This window comes from Pinus tabuliformis, chromosome J (assembly GCF_031772625.1).
Source record: "Pinus tabuliformis cultivar Carrire ecotype Pingquan chromosome J, CPIR1, whole genome shotgun sequence".
In the NCBI taxonomy this organism is placed as follows: domain Eukaryota; kingdom Viridiplantae; phylum Streptophyta; class Pinopsida; order Pinales; family Pinaceae; genus Pinus; species Pinus tabuliformis.
This window is the reverse complement of record NC_142295.1, coordinates 578,115,212-578,128,579: the sequence shown is the minus strand read 5'-3', so window position 1 is coordinate 578,128,579 and position 13,368 is coordinate 578,115,212.

The window sequence follows — 13,368 nt, the reverse complement described above, 5'->3', positions numbered from 1 at the left end:
TCCCTATATTAGAGATCTTCTCGAGTGAAGGCTTCATATGGACCTTGAACCCTGCATTGTGTGTATAAAAAGAATGAACAAGGCAACCTATACGAAAAACTTTTGATCAAAATTCCACTAATAGAACAGGAAGTTAATGAGACAATAATATACTCCTTCACATCAAGGATCTCAAGAACACACCCCCCTCCCCCCTTCTCCATTGAATGTGCTTATTGAAGAAGGCAATTCAAAATTAGTCGACAATCAAAATGAACCAACATGCCTTCCAAAAAACAATGTTGGTAGAATATACATATAAGGTTTGTCAAACTAATAAAATAATCCTGTAAACAAAGACGTAGAAAAACTAACTAAACACACATCGACAGAAAAGACAAATTGATTGCAGTAGTCGGGTTGACCACCCTATGATCGATTATCATAGTTGAAGTACAATCAACTTCAAAGTTGATTCTCCCAATTAGCCAACAAATGAAAAATCCTCTTAATAATCTAAATTTCGAGCCTCTATCAGAGATAAATGGGCCTTAACCATATCTCATGACAAGGGTGATGAGGACCCCAATAGGCATTGGTTCATGTGTGAGAAATTTTTTGGATATGGCAGAGATTAACCAACAAAGACAAGCAAATGGATAAGTTCATCAGCACCTTGAGGAAGACAACATTAACCTGGTTCCACTAAACTAAACAAAGACTATAGCATAAATTAAAGAATTTCTTTCTTTCTTTAAAGTACAAGATGTTAAACATCTTGTTGCTTAACAACGTAAAGAAATTAAGCAAAATCTAGGAGAAATAGTGCATGAGTATGAGAAAAGCTTTAAGAATTTTCTGAGAAAAATCCCATACAACATAGATGAACAACTCATGGTGCAATTGTATGTGTTTGGATTGCTCCAAAGACTTAGAGGACCATTGGGAATGCACGAAATCCAGTCATGTGAAGAAGCATTAAATAAGCCAAACATATAGAATGACAACAACTAGTTGTTGATCTTGTTGTCAATGGATAAAATAATGGAGGAAAAGCTCAAAATGTTGTGATCATCATTGAGAAGTTTGGCTATTAGAAGGAACCACATCTGGTGCACCATATGAATGAGTGAATATCACACTAAATATCATTTCAAATATGGTGACCCATTCGAAAGTGACAAAGATATCTGAAGAGTTCAAGCAAAGATATAATGTGAAATTTGTCAACCTCTGACAAGTCATAGTACTAGAGATTTCCATCGTAATCTAAAAAATGCAACACCTAAATGGTATGCAATATGTGAAGAACCAAACCACTCAACACATGAGTGTAGGTTAAATGGTTAGAACACGGTTAGAATAAGCCTAATTACCATGTAATTTATCACACATTGGTGATTGACCAAAATGTCAACCAATTAGGAAACAAATATGGTTATCAAGGTTGCAGAAATGGGTTCCAAAGAATAGGTGGATACCAAGGAAGACAAGGAAATAAATATGTTTTCAATGGAAGATATGGAAGAAGAATCCATGGAGGCCGCAATCAGGGCCAAACATATATTTTTACGTGCTAGAAAGACAGCCATATCAACCCTGACTGACTACTAAAAGAAAGGATTGATATCAATTTTTGTAACATACATGGAAATGGGGATCACTCCTTAAAAGACTATCCAATCATGCTTTAAAATATCATGAATAAATGAACTATTAATTTGCTCCATAAGATACCAAATCACAAAGTCCTAAACTCCAAAAACCTCTATGTTATCACTAGCTCAGGAGAAAGTTAGGAGAATTACATGTCTAACCACTTAAAAATATAAATGCTTATCCCAACCCAGATAAGGAGGGATGAGTAATACATGAAATGTTGGAATTCTTTAAAAACAATGAATATGATAGATCTTCAGGTCGAGGGGGTTGATTAGAAAATACAACAACAATCAAGGATGTTGTATTGGAAAAGCTCCTTTCGTTGTTGAAGGAAAATCAATTGGTTGGTTGTATATTGAACATCTTAAGTATTTTGAAAGAATATAAAGAAGACCAAAAGTCTCATAAGATCCTAGGGAATTTGTCTCAAAATAAATGTAACAACCCTCCTAAAAAAAATAAAAAATAAAAAAATCCATGTAATAATGTTAATAAAGGAAAAATAATAACTAAGGTCATGGGACACGTATTCCAAACTGAGTGTTGGGAAAAACATCCTAGTGTGGGTGTTCATTTGGTTTATTATGGCTAAGGAAATTGGCAAAGGCAAAGGCTTTGGGAAGGCATGAGGCATTTTATTTATGAAAATAATGAAAATTGGGATAAAGGGAAGGTGAAATGTCACAAGTTGCATGTGAGGAGGAAAACGAAGGAAAATAATGGAAAATTGAAGAAAATAGAGGCCTCATTAATAAAAAGGCTTATGAGGATCAGTTGGTACCTTTTGTCAGTTCAGTTTTGGAGCTCTCTCTATTCTCTCTCTCTCACACTCTTAGACACTTAGATCATTCTTGGAGCACTCTAGCATTGGATCAAGGAAAGCAAAGGAAGGACCAAGAAGACAAAGGAAAGCAAAGATCAAGCAAAGAAGAGCATCATCAAGCAGCTACAACGGGATTACTTGCAGGTATCGGTTTTCATGTGTGATTTCCTTGCTAGTTTTGGCATGCATGTGTGTATTTGGTTCTCTTGTTGTCATTGGCATGGGTTTTGCCAGGTGTGACAATGTTCTTCATCCTTTCCTTTCCATTTCCGGATAGCCATGGTGTGATGGGTTCTCTTGTATTTGGTTGAGTTGGATTGTCGGATGGTTTCAAAATTGAGTGAGGTGGTCTCTAAAAGAAAGAACACAAGGCCTAGGAATCCTTGGACCAGAGAAGGTGGGATTACAGTAAAGCCAAATTTTGTGTGCCTCAGTGGACCTAGGAATCCTCGACCAGTGAATGGAGGGATATACGGTAAATCCTAGAGGTGTGTGCCCTTGATCAGGCCTAGGAATCCTCGACCAATGAATGGCAGGATATACGGTAAAGCGTGGAGGGTGAAGTCTTCATTATGCCTAGGAATCCTCGACCATTGTAGGGCAGGATATAGTAATGCCTAGAGACTAGGAGACAGGCAAATTCCTCATGGTGTAGGTGGAGAAATCCGGTGGCATCCATGCTTGTTTAGGGCCTAGTGATCTGGTGGGGATTGCAGTAAAGCCTAAGGAAACTTGGATTGGTTTTGTTGTGAGTCCCACATTCATGCTTGGAATATGGCACGAGGGTGATTGGCTGAAAGAAAGATTTGGTTAATCCAATCTATGGTTGGGTGGTTTGTGGAAGTCCCGAACTTGGTTAGCTTATGCATTCATTAATAAGAGCTCTTTCTCCTGGTATTTCATGTGTAAATATATTGGTTTATATGTGATTATTGTGGTTGTTATATCCTTATTATTTCTTTTGGTTATATGTTGGTTATGAGTATGTTTTATGATAAACTTGATGTATGGCTCTCATCATGTTTTGATTTGAAAATGAATGTACAATGAATATATGACCTAATAGATGATAATGCAACTATTGTGATAAAGCAACAATGCTTCTTTATGAATCTCAGATAAGTATGAGACCCCTATGCTCAGATTTGTTGTTATGACCTGTAGACTACATGTTGCTGACATGTTTGACGAAAATGCATGTCATGATGGTAGGGGTCAGATCAAGTACTTGTACCAATGATTGCATTAGTAGCCTTATTTCATTATTATTTATCATTTCTGAAAGTTTTACGAAGTTCTGGGCAGTGGCCTGAGTCCTGGCCCTGAAAAAGTGGCACAAAATATGGGGTCACGGGCTCAAAAATAGATGAAATAGTTCACAATCATTGGCATGCCTTGTTGTGGGAGTGACTCAAAGGCCTTAGTCGCATGCATGGCTTGTCATGGGAGCGGTTGAGGGTCCATATCAGTGAAATGTCAAGTTGTCTCAGGGGTTGGTCACCTAGAAAGGTTGGTTGGATCCTGAAGGTTTTGTAGCATGTGTGGAAGGTCATAATGGTTTTGTTTTGTCAGTTCCACTTCCTTAACTATACATGGTGAGTTGAATCACATCATAGTAGCCTCTCGTCACATGTTTACCCCAACGGACCAGTTAACTTGGGTAAATGTGGGAGGAGGGTGTTACAGAGTGGTATCAGAGCATGGTTCACCCCTTGGACTGGATGGGCAGTGTGTTGGTCATGCATTCATGTCGGTTACATATATGTGTTCTTTATGCTTGTGGTCTATGTACTTGTTATGTATGCATGATGGTGGCCATGGTTGCAGTGGTTTTGCCATGTGAAAGTGGATGTTGTGTTTTTGGATATTGGTCGTCATAAGTGTATGTCAGTGATGCATTAGTTATGCATGTTCGTGCTCATATATTGTTATGCATACATTGATAAAGTTGTAGTTGTCATGCATGAGGTCATGGTATGTGGTTGGTATGATCAGGCATTGATAATTGGATAGCGGTTAAACTAATGTTACATGTTGATGTGATTATGATTATACATGTATTGTGCTAATTTGGTTGATCTTGCAGATGAGATATCCTCCCCTGAACTATATTAAGGTATGTTTATTATGTTATGTTTTGGTTTTAGCTGACATGGTGTACTTGCAGGAAAGAGAACAAAGATGACTAGCAAGATGGTAGACTATAGTTCACGAGATTCTCCCTATGGGTCAAATGAGTAGCATGGTGGTGGGCATTCTTCTGATTTAACATACACATTGAGAAACTCGAAGGTAGAAATCAGGAGTTGCAAGGCAGATAATGACAAGATCATTCAGGCACAAGAGAAACAAGTAGAAGCCAATGCAATAATCCTTCGAAGTTTGTCAGAATTGTAGAGACAAGGACCACTTCGGATCAACCATGGGTAGGGGGCCTGCAGGCCAAATGGGGCATATGGTAGTAGATCTCATGGTGGGCACAGGTCAGATAGAGATGAAAATATTTGAGATGGCAAGCTCTTGGATACTCTAGATAGGAGAGGTGATGGACACAAGTTCTATTCTATTTATGGTTCTGACAGACACTATGATCATCATCGTTATCATCCTTACAGAGGAATGACAAGGGATGTTTGCTAGATGAGTTCAAGAAAGCGAAGCCACCTACCTTTGATGGAGATTTGAAGAAGCCGGAGGATGTAGAAGCATGGCTACTTTGGATGAACAAATTCTTTGAGTTGCGTGATTACATAGAGAATATGAAGGCCATAATAACTATCTTCAACCTCAAAGGGAAAACAGACATCTGGTGGGAAGATGTGAAGGGAGTTAGAGACATCAGGACAGAAGAGTTGAGTTGGCATGAATTCAAGGGACTCTTCAGGAAGAAGTATTTGTTATAGTGGTACTACAACATCAAAGCCAAGGAATTATATCAACTAAAGATGGGGTCAATGACAGATGAGGAGTATACGACCATTTTCTTGGAGTTATTGAGGTATGTATCGTATCTTAAGGATGAGAAGGCCAAAGTTCACAGATTTGTCAGTCGATTGTCATTATCATTTAGAGATCGGATTGAATATGATGAGCCTTGGTCAGTTGGGGAAGTTATTGGGAAATTGAAGCATTGTTATGAGAATTCAAAGCGCAAGACAAAATCTCAGCAAGGTTGGAAAGGGAAAGACAAAGCTAAAGGTAAATGGCATTCGAAAAGAACAAGGCCTCAGGATGTAGGTGAGAAAGAAAATGTTTCACCTTAAGAAGTTTAATGGGTCATAACATGGAGGGCAACAGAATAAAAATGATGGTACAAGACGATTCCATTGTTGGACATGTGGTAAGGAGAATCTTAAGAGGTATTTTCCACAGAATCAGGGTGGTAGGCCTTAGATTTACAGTGAATAGGAAGCGCAAACAAATGGGGATGTTGGGCAAAGCATTCCATAGATTTATGCATCATTGGATAATAAGAAGGCATATCACCAGGCAACTGTTATCGAGATGGACGGTAAGCTTTGTTATTAAGTTGTTTCCATTTTGATTGGCATTGGATATAATTATAGTTATGTTAGTCCTGACTTGGTGGATAAGTGTGGTTTGAATAAATAAGTGCATGCAAAATCCTGGTTAGTGCAGTTGGCTACAGGTACAAATAAGAGAGTGTATCACTAGGTAAGAGATTGTGCATTCAAGTTGAATGGTATGCCTACCTCAGCACATTTGAATGTATTGTCGTTGGGATCATATAATATGCTTTTGGGTATGGACTGGTTATATCTTCATAGGACCAAAGTGGATTGTTATGACAAGGCCATTGAGTGTTTGGATGACAATGGAGAACAAAGAATCTTGCAGGGTAAGAAGAAGGCAACATCAGTTAGAATGGTGACAACTATGCAGGCAAAGCACAATCGCAGAAAATGGTGTGTGTTATTTGTAGTGCATATTTCTAGTGATAAAGGTAAGGATGTTGAGGATGCAGAGGTATTGAGCAGGTACCCGATCTTGTAATAGTTTCAGGATGTGTTTCCAGCAGAGATTTCAGAGTTGCCGCCTCACAAAGAAGTGGACTTTTCCATTGATTTGGTACCAGGGGAAGCACCAACATCAAAGGCACCATATAGGATGAGCACACCAGAGTTAGTAGAGTTGAAGTTACAATTGAAGGAAATGCTTGACAAGGGATACATTAGGCCAAGTGTATCACCTTGGGGTGCACCGATGTTGTTTGTAAAGAAGAAGGATGGTACTCTTAGGCTATGCATTGATTACATGCAATTGAACAAGGTGACCATTAAGAACATGTATCTGTTGTCGAGGATTGATAACTTGTTTGATCAATTGAAGGGAGAAGCAATGTTCTTGAAAATTGATATGAGATCAGGATATCATCAGGGACGCATCAAGGAAGAGGACATTTACAAGACTGCTTTCAGAACTAGGTATGGGCATTATGAGTTTGTTGTAGTTCCATTTGGTTTGACTAATGCTCTAGCTACTTTCATGTGCTTGATGAATAGTGTATTGCATCCTTATCTGGACAAGTTTGTTATTGTATTCATTGATGACATCTTGATATATTATAAAAATGAGGAAGAGCATGTCGAGCACTTAGCAGCAATGTTGAGATTACTAAGAGAGTATTAGTTGTATGCTAAGCTCAATAAATGTAGTTTCTTTCAAACAAGGGTATGTTACTTGAGACATGTTGTTTCCAAGGAAGGTGTAACAGTGAATCTAGAGAAGATAAGAGCTATCATGGAATGGGCAGCTCCTAGAAATGTGGATGAGGTAAGATCATTTATGGGGCTAGTAAGTTATTATAGGAGGTTCATTAGAAACTTCTCTCGCATTGCATATCCTATTACATCACTGCATAGGCAAGGTAAGAAATTTGAATGGACAAAGGAGGCACTATATTCTTGGAAGGAGGTTTGTATTGATAAGCGATCATAATGGATTGAGGTATCTATTTGACCAACGAAATCTGAATGTCATACAAGCTAGATGGTTGGGCACGATTAGTGAGTTTGACTTTGAGATCAGGTACATCAAGGGTAAGGAGAACAGGGTTGCATATGCTCTTAGCAGGAGAGTACAGGTGAATCACATAGAAGCTATGAGTTCTTATGGGATAGACTTACAGGATCAGATCTTACAAGAAGGATAACAGGATGGTAGGTACATGGAGCTTATGCACAGGTTATAGTAGGGTACAAGTGGTCAGGATGTGGACTATCGTCTTACAGTAGATGGTTTGGTCAGATTTAGGGACAGGATATATGTGTCAAATGACAGTGAGCTCAAGAAGACTATCTTGTGAGAGTTTCATGCAAAACCGTATTTAGGTCACCCAAGATACTAGAAGACATTGACAACAGTGAAGAATTTTTATCATTGGCCAAATCTAAAGAAGGAAGTGGCAGAGTTTGTGGATAGATGTTTGGAATGTTAGTAGGTGAAAGTCGAATGTAAGCATCCAGGTGGACTACTACAGCTGATTCTGATTCCAGAGTGGAAGTGGGAGGTCATTTCCATGGATTTCATCACAGGTTTGCCGAGGACATCTAGACAACATGATTCCATCATGGTTGTGGTGGACAAGTTGACTAAGGTAGCGCACTTCATTCTAGTGAAGTTTACTTATTTAGCTAGTGATGTGGCACATGTATTCATCAGAGATGTAGTGAGGCTGCATGGTGTTCCAAGAAATATTACGTCAGCCAATGATGCTAAGTTCACTTCTAAGTTTTGTAAGGAGTTATTTGCAGGTTTGGAGACAGAGTTGGCCTTCAACACAACTTATCATCCACAGACAGATGGACAGACAGAGAGGGTCAACAGGATATTGGAGGACATGTTGAGGGTGTATGTGATGCATCAACAAAGGAGATGGGATGAGTACCTTTTGTTGGTTGACTTTTCTTATAACAATGGGTATAAGGAGTAACTAAAGATGAGTTTGTTTGAGGAACTATATGGGTAGAGTTGTAATACTCCCATCAGTTGGAGTGATCCAGTGCAAAGGGCATTAATAGGATGAGACATGTTGGCATAGATGGAATAAGAAATGTAGGTTATCAAGAATAATTTAAATGTAGCACAGGATAAACAGAAAATTTATGCAGATTGGAACAAGTTATTTAAGGAGTTTCAAGTTGGGGAAAAAGTGTATTTGCGCATAAATCCCAAGAAGAGCTCCTTGAGGATTGGATCATGTGTTGAGTTGGTGCCTTGGTTTTGTGGACCTTTCAATATTCTTGAAAGGATTGGACCAATAGCCTACCGACTTGCACTTCCTCCGATAGTGAAATTCCATGATGTTTTCCATGTGTCATTGCTTAAGAAGTATGTTAAAGATGTTGACATGTGAATGACTGGTCTGTATTGCAGGTGGGTCTAGATGGAGAATTCCAGCTGGAACCTCAGTGTATATTGTATAAAAAATGCTCATGCTTCGAAACTGAGCAATTGAGCACAATAAAGTGCAATGGAAGAACTTTAGGCCTGATGAAGCTACATGGGAGATGACAGATCAGATGCAGGTTATGTATCCTTCTCTATTCGTTGGTTGAGTGAATGTTTTTAGTATATGTTTTAGTGTGATGTTTTTGGTATATGTACATATGTATATGGATGTAAATATCGCCATGAGTTGTGTTATAAATCTCCAATAAGCGGTATGGGTGTCATGTTGTTTTGTTTTTCATGTTGGTTTTCTTCTTAGCAGGTTGATCATTGTAAATATTGCATTGAGCTAAGTTATAAAGCTCCATGGGCAATATGTTTTGCTTTCAATAGTCTTTTTGGTTGTAGGTGTCATTGAACATCGAGGATGGTGTTCCCCCGAGGGGAAGGGTTTTGTAACAACCCTAAAAATATATATATAGATATAAATATAAATAAATAAATAAAAATAAAAAAATAAAAAATAAAAAATAAAATAAATAAATAAATAAAATTTCCATGTAATAAAGTTAATAAATGCAAAATAAAAACCAAGGTCAGGGGACACGTATTCCAAGCTGATTGTTGGGAAAAACATCCTAGTGTAGGTGTTCATTTGGTTTATTATGACTAAGGAAATTGGAAAAGGCAAAGGCTTTGGGAAGGCATGAGGCATTAATTGGCATTTTATTTATGAAAATAATGGAAATTAGGAGAAAAGGAAGGTGAAAGGTCAGAGGTTGCAAGTGAAGAGGAAAATGAAGGAAAATAATAGAAAATTGAAGAAAATAGAGGCCTCGTTAATAAAAATGCTTATGAGGATCAGTTGGTACCTTTTTCTCAGTTCAGTTTTGGAGCTCTCTTTATTCTCTCTCTCTCTCACTCTTGGACACTTTGATCATTCTTGGAGCACTCTAGCATTAGATCAAGGAAAGCAAAGGATGGTCCAAGAAGCAAAATGAAAGAAAAGACCAAGCAAGGAAGAGAAGCATCTAATAACTACAATGTGATTACTTGCAGGTATCGATTTACATGTGTGATTTCCTTGCTAGTTTTGGCATGGGTGGTACTTGCATGTGTGTCTTTAGTTCTCTTGTTTTCATTGGCATGAGGTTTTCCAGGTGTGACAGTGTTCTTCATCCTTGCATTACCATTTCAAATAGCCATGGTGTGATGGATTCTCTTTTATTTGGTTGAGTTGGATTGTCGAATGGGTTCGAAACTGAGTGAGGTGGTCTTTGAAAGAAAGAACGGAAGGCTTAGGAATCCTTGGATTGGAAAAGGTGAGATTGCGTTAAAGACAGATTTTGTGTGCCTCGGTGGGCCTAGGAATCCTTGACCCGTGAATGGCGGGATATACAGTAAATCCTAGAGGTGTGTGCCCTCGATCAAGCTTAGGAATCCTCGACGGGTGAACAGTGGGATATACGGTAAAGCCTAGAAGGTGTAGTCTTGATTAGGCCTAGGAATACTGCTAGGTAAACTTGACTCAGGATAGAGTCAAAGTTGACCAGGTTAAACAGTGATGGTTTTGGGGCACATGGTATTGTGCACCCATAGTATTATGCCCGTGGTATTATATGTAATGGAGCTTATAAAAGGCTGGAAGGACTTCATTGTAATGCAAGACCTGGAGGTGAGCGGTGAAGGCTCACTTGGTCGGATTGGCCAGGGTTTTGGCCAATGCTAATGAGATCTTATTAGGTTGGGTTTTTCCCCGGATTTGGGGTTTTCCCGGATAAACATTTGTGTTTATGTGTTTATGGTTGTTGCTAGTTATTTTTATATTTATTCCTCTCAGTAATTATTTATGTTATGCTGTAAATTTCTTAACAACTGGTATCAGAGCCAGGTTTTGGCTTCAAAGGGATTCTTTGATGCCAGGGGTTTATAGTGCTTGATGAGATCAATGCAGCGTTTTTACAGATCTGGGTCTGGAAAATAATGGTGGAACAATCATACGCGGAAGAACCTCGAGGAGAATGTGCGGAAGATAGTGTTGTAATTGCCAGGGATCGTAGTGCATTTGCGATATTTACCAGTTTGGAACATGCTGACGAATTGTTCGGGATTCATGCGGCTATTTAAAGAAGGTCAACAGAAGAAAATTGTTCATGCGGCTTCGAAAATTGTTCGTTTTCTGCTACGTGAGGCCACTGGTGTTGGAATCTATGAGGTTCTCGTCAGGCTCGCAATGGGAGTGGTTTGATAGAAGTTTTTGAGCAAATCAGATTGAGAGAGGATGGATCAGAATCACAACAACCAAAAATAAAAATAAAAATTATGAAGTCAAAATTATTGCATGCAAATGGGCATACTATTGTAAGACCTGGTAAGGCAAGTGTACCCCTCGATGATCACCGATAAAGTCTAGTTAGACCTAGGTGATAGGGGGGATGTTGAATTAATAATACCCCGGGTAAAAACTCTGAGGGGGGTAAGAGCTAGAGTGAGCGGGATTGTCTCACTTAGCAGGTTTGGCTGGAGTTAGTCAAGGAACCCCAAGTCAAGTTTAAGGGGGGAATTGTTAAGTAAACTTGACTCAGGATAGAGTCAAAGTTGACTAGGTTAAACAATGATGGTTTTGGGGCACATGGTATTGTGCACCCATAGTATTATGCCTATGGTATTATATGTAATGGAGCTTATAAAAGGCTGGAAGGACTTCATTGTAATGCAAGACCTGGAGGTGAGCGGTGAAGGCTCACTTGGTCGGATTGGCCAGGGTTTTGGCCAATGCTAATGAGATCTTATTAGGTTGGGTTTTTCCCTGGATTTGGGGTTTTCCCGAATAAACATTTGTGTTTATGTGTTTATGGTTGTTGATGGTTATTTTTATATTTATTCCTCTCAGTAATTATTTATGTTATGCTGTAAATTTCTTAACAAATACTTGATCGTTGTATGGCGGGATATACAGTAAAGCCTAGAGACTAAGAGACATGCAAATTCCTCATGGTGTAGGTGGAGAAACCTGGTGGCATCCATGCTTGTTTAGGGCCCAGTGATCCGGTGGCGATTGCGGTAAAGCCTGAGGAAACTTGGATTGGTATTGTTGTGAGTCCCACATTCATGCTTGGAATATGGCACGGGGGTGATTGGCTGAAAGAAAGATTTGGTTAAGCCATTGTATGATCGGGTGGTTCGTGGAAGTCTTGAACCTGGTTGGTTTATCCATTCATTAATAAGAGCTCTTTCTCCTTGGTATTTCATGTGTAAATATACTGATGTATATGTGATTATTATGGTTGTTATATCCTTGTTATTTTTGTTGGTTATATGTTTGTTATGAGTATGTTTTATGATAGACTTAATGTATGGATCTCATCATGTTTTATTTGCAAAATGAATGTAAAATGAATATATGACCTAATAGATGATAATGCAACTATTGTGATAGAGTAACAATTCTTCTTTATGAATCTCAGATAAGTATGAGACCCCTATTCCTCAATATGTTGTTATGACCTGTAGATTACATATTGGTGACATGTTTGACAATATGCATGTCATGGCTACTAGGGGTCATATCAATTACTTATACTAATTATTGCATTAGTAGCCTTATTCCATTGTTATTTATCATTTCTGAAAGTTTCATGAAGTTCTGGGCAGTGGTCTGAGTCCTGGCCCTAAAAAAGTGGCACAAAATCTGGGGTCATTGGCTCAGAACTAGTTGAAAAAGTCCACAGTCGCTGGCATGCCTTGTTGTGGGAGCGATTGGAAGGCCTCAGTCACATGCATGGCTTGTCATGGGAGCAACTAAGGGTCCAGATCAGTGAAATGTCAAGTTGTCTCAGGGGTTGGTCACCTGGAAAGGTTGGTTGGCTCCTGAAGGTTTTGTAGCATGTGTGGAAGGTCAAAATGGTTTTGTTTTGTTGGTTCCACTTCCTTAATTGTACATGGGGAGTTGAATCACATCATAGTAGCCTCTTGTCACATGTTTACCCCAGCGGATTAGTTAACTTGGGTAAATGTGGGAGGAGGGTGTTACAATAAATTACAAGATGAATATGATTTGTAGGTTGATCTGGAAATCGATGGATATATTGTAAATCAATTCATATTTAATTTTGGATCCCAAGTCAATATTCTCCCTAATGATTGGGATAAACTCAACTTCATAAAACAATGAATTACTTTAAAATTGGCAGACAAGAAATCTGTCGAGACCATTAACACTCTAAGAAACATTGAAACTTTCATAATAGAGATTCTAACTTTAGTCAATTTTGAAGTTATCGACTTAGTTGAAGGAATCCCCACCTATCCAATATTGGTCGGATGGCCTCGAGATTGCAAAATTAAAGTTATTGTCTCTCTCAAAAGAGATATAATTAAGCTTAAAGGTAACAACAACAAAATTGTAATTCCTCTTGATTGAACAAAAAAAAGAAAAACCCTAAGTCGACGCCTGGGACGAAGACATAGAAGCCATAAAAGTATAACAAATT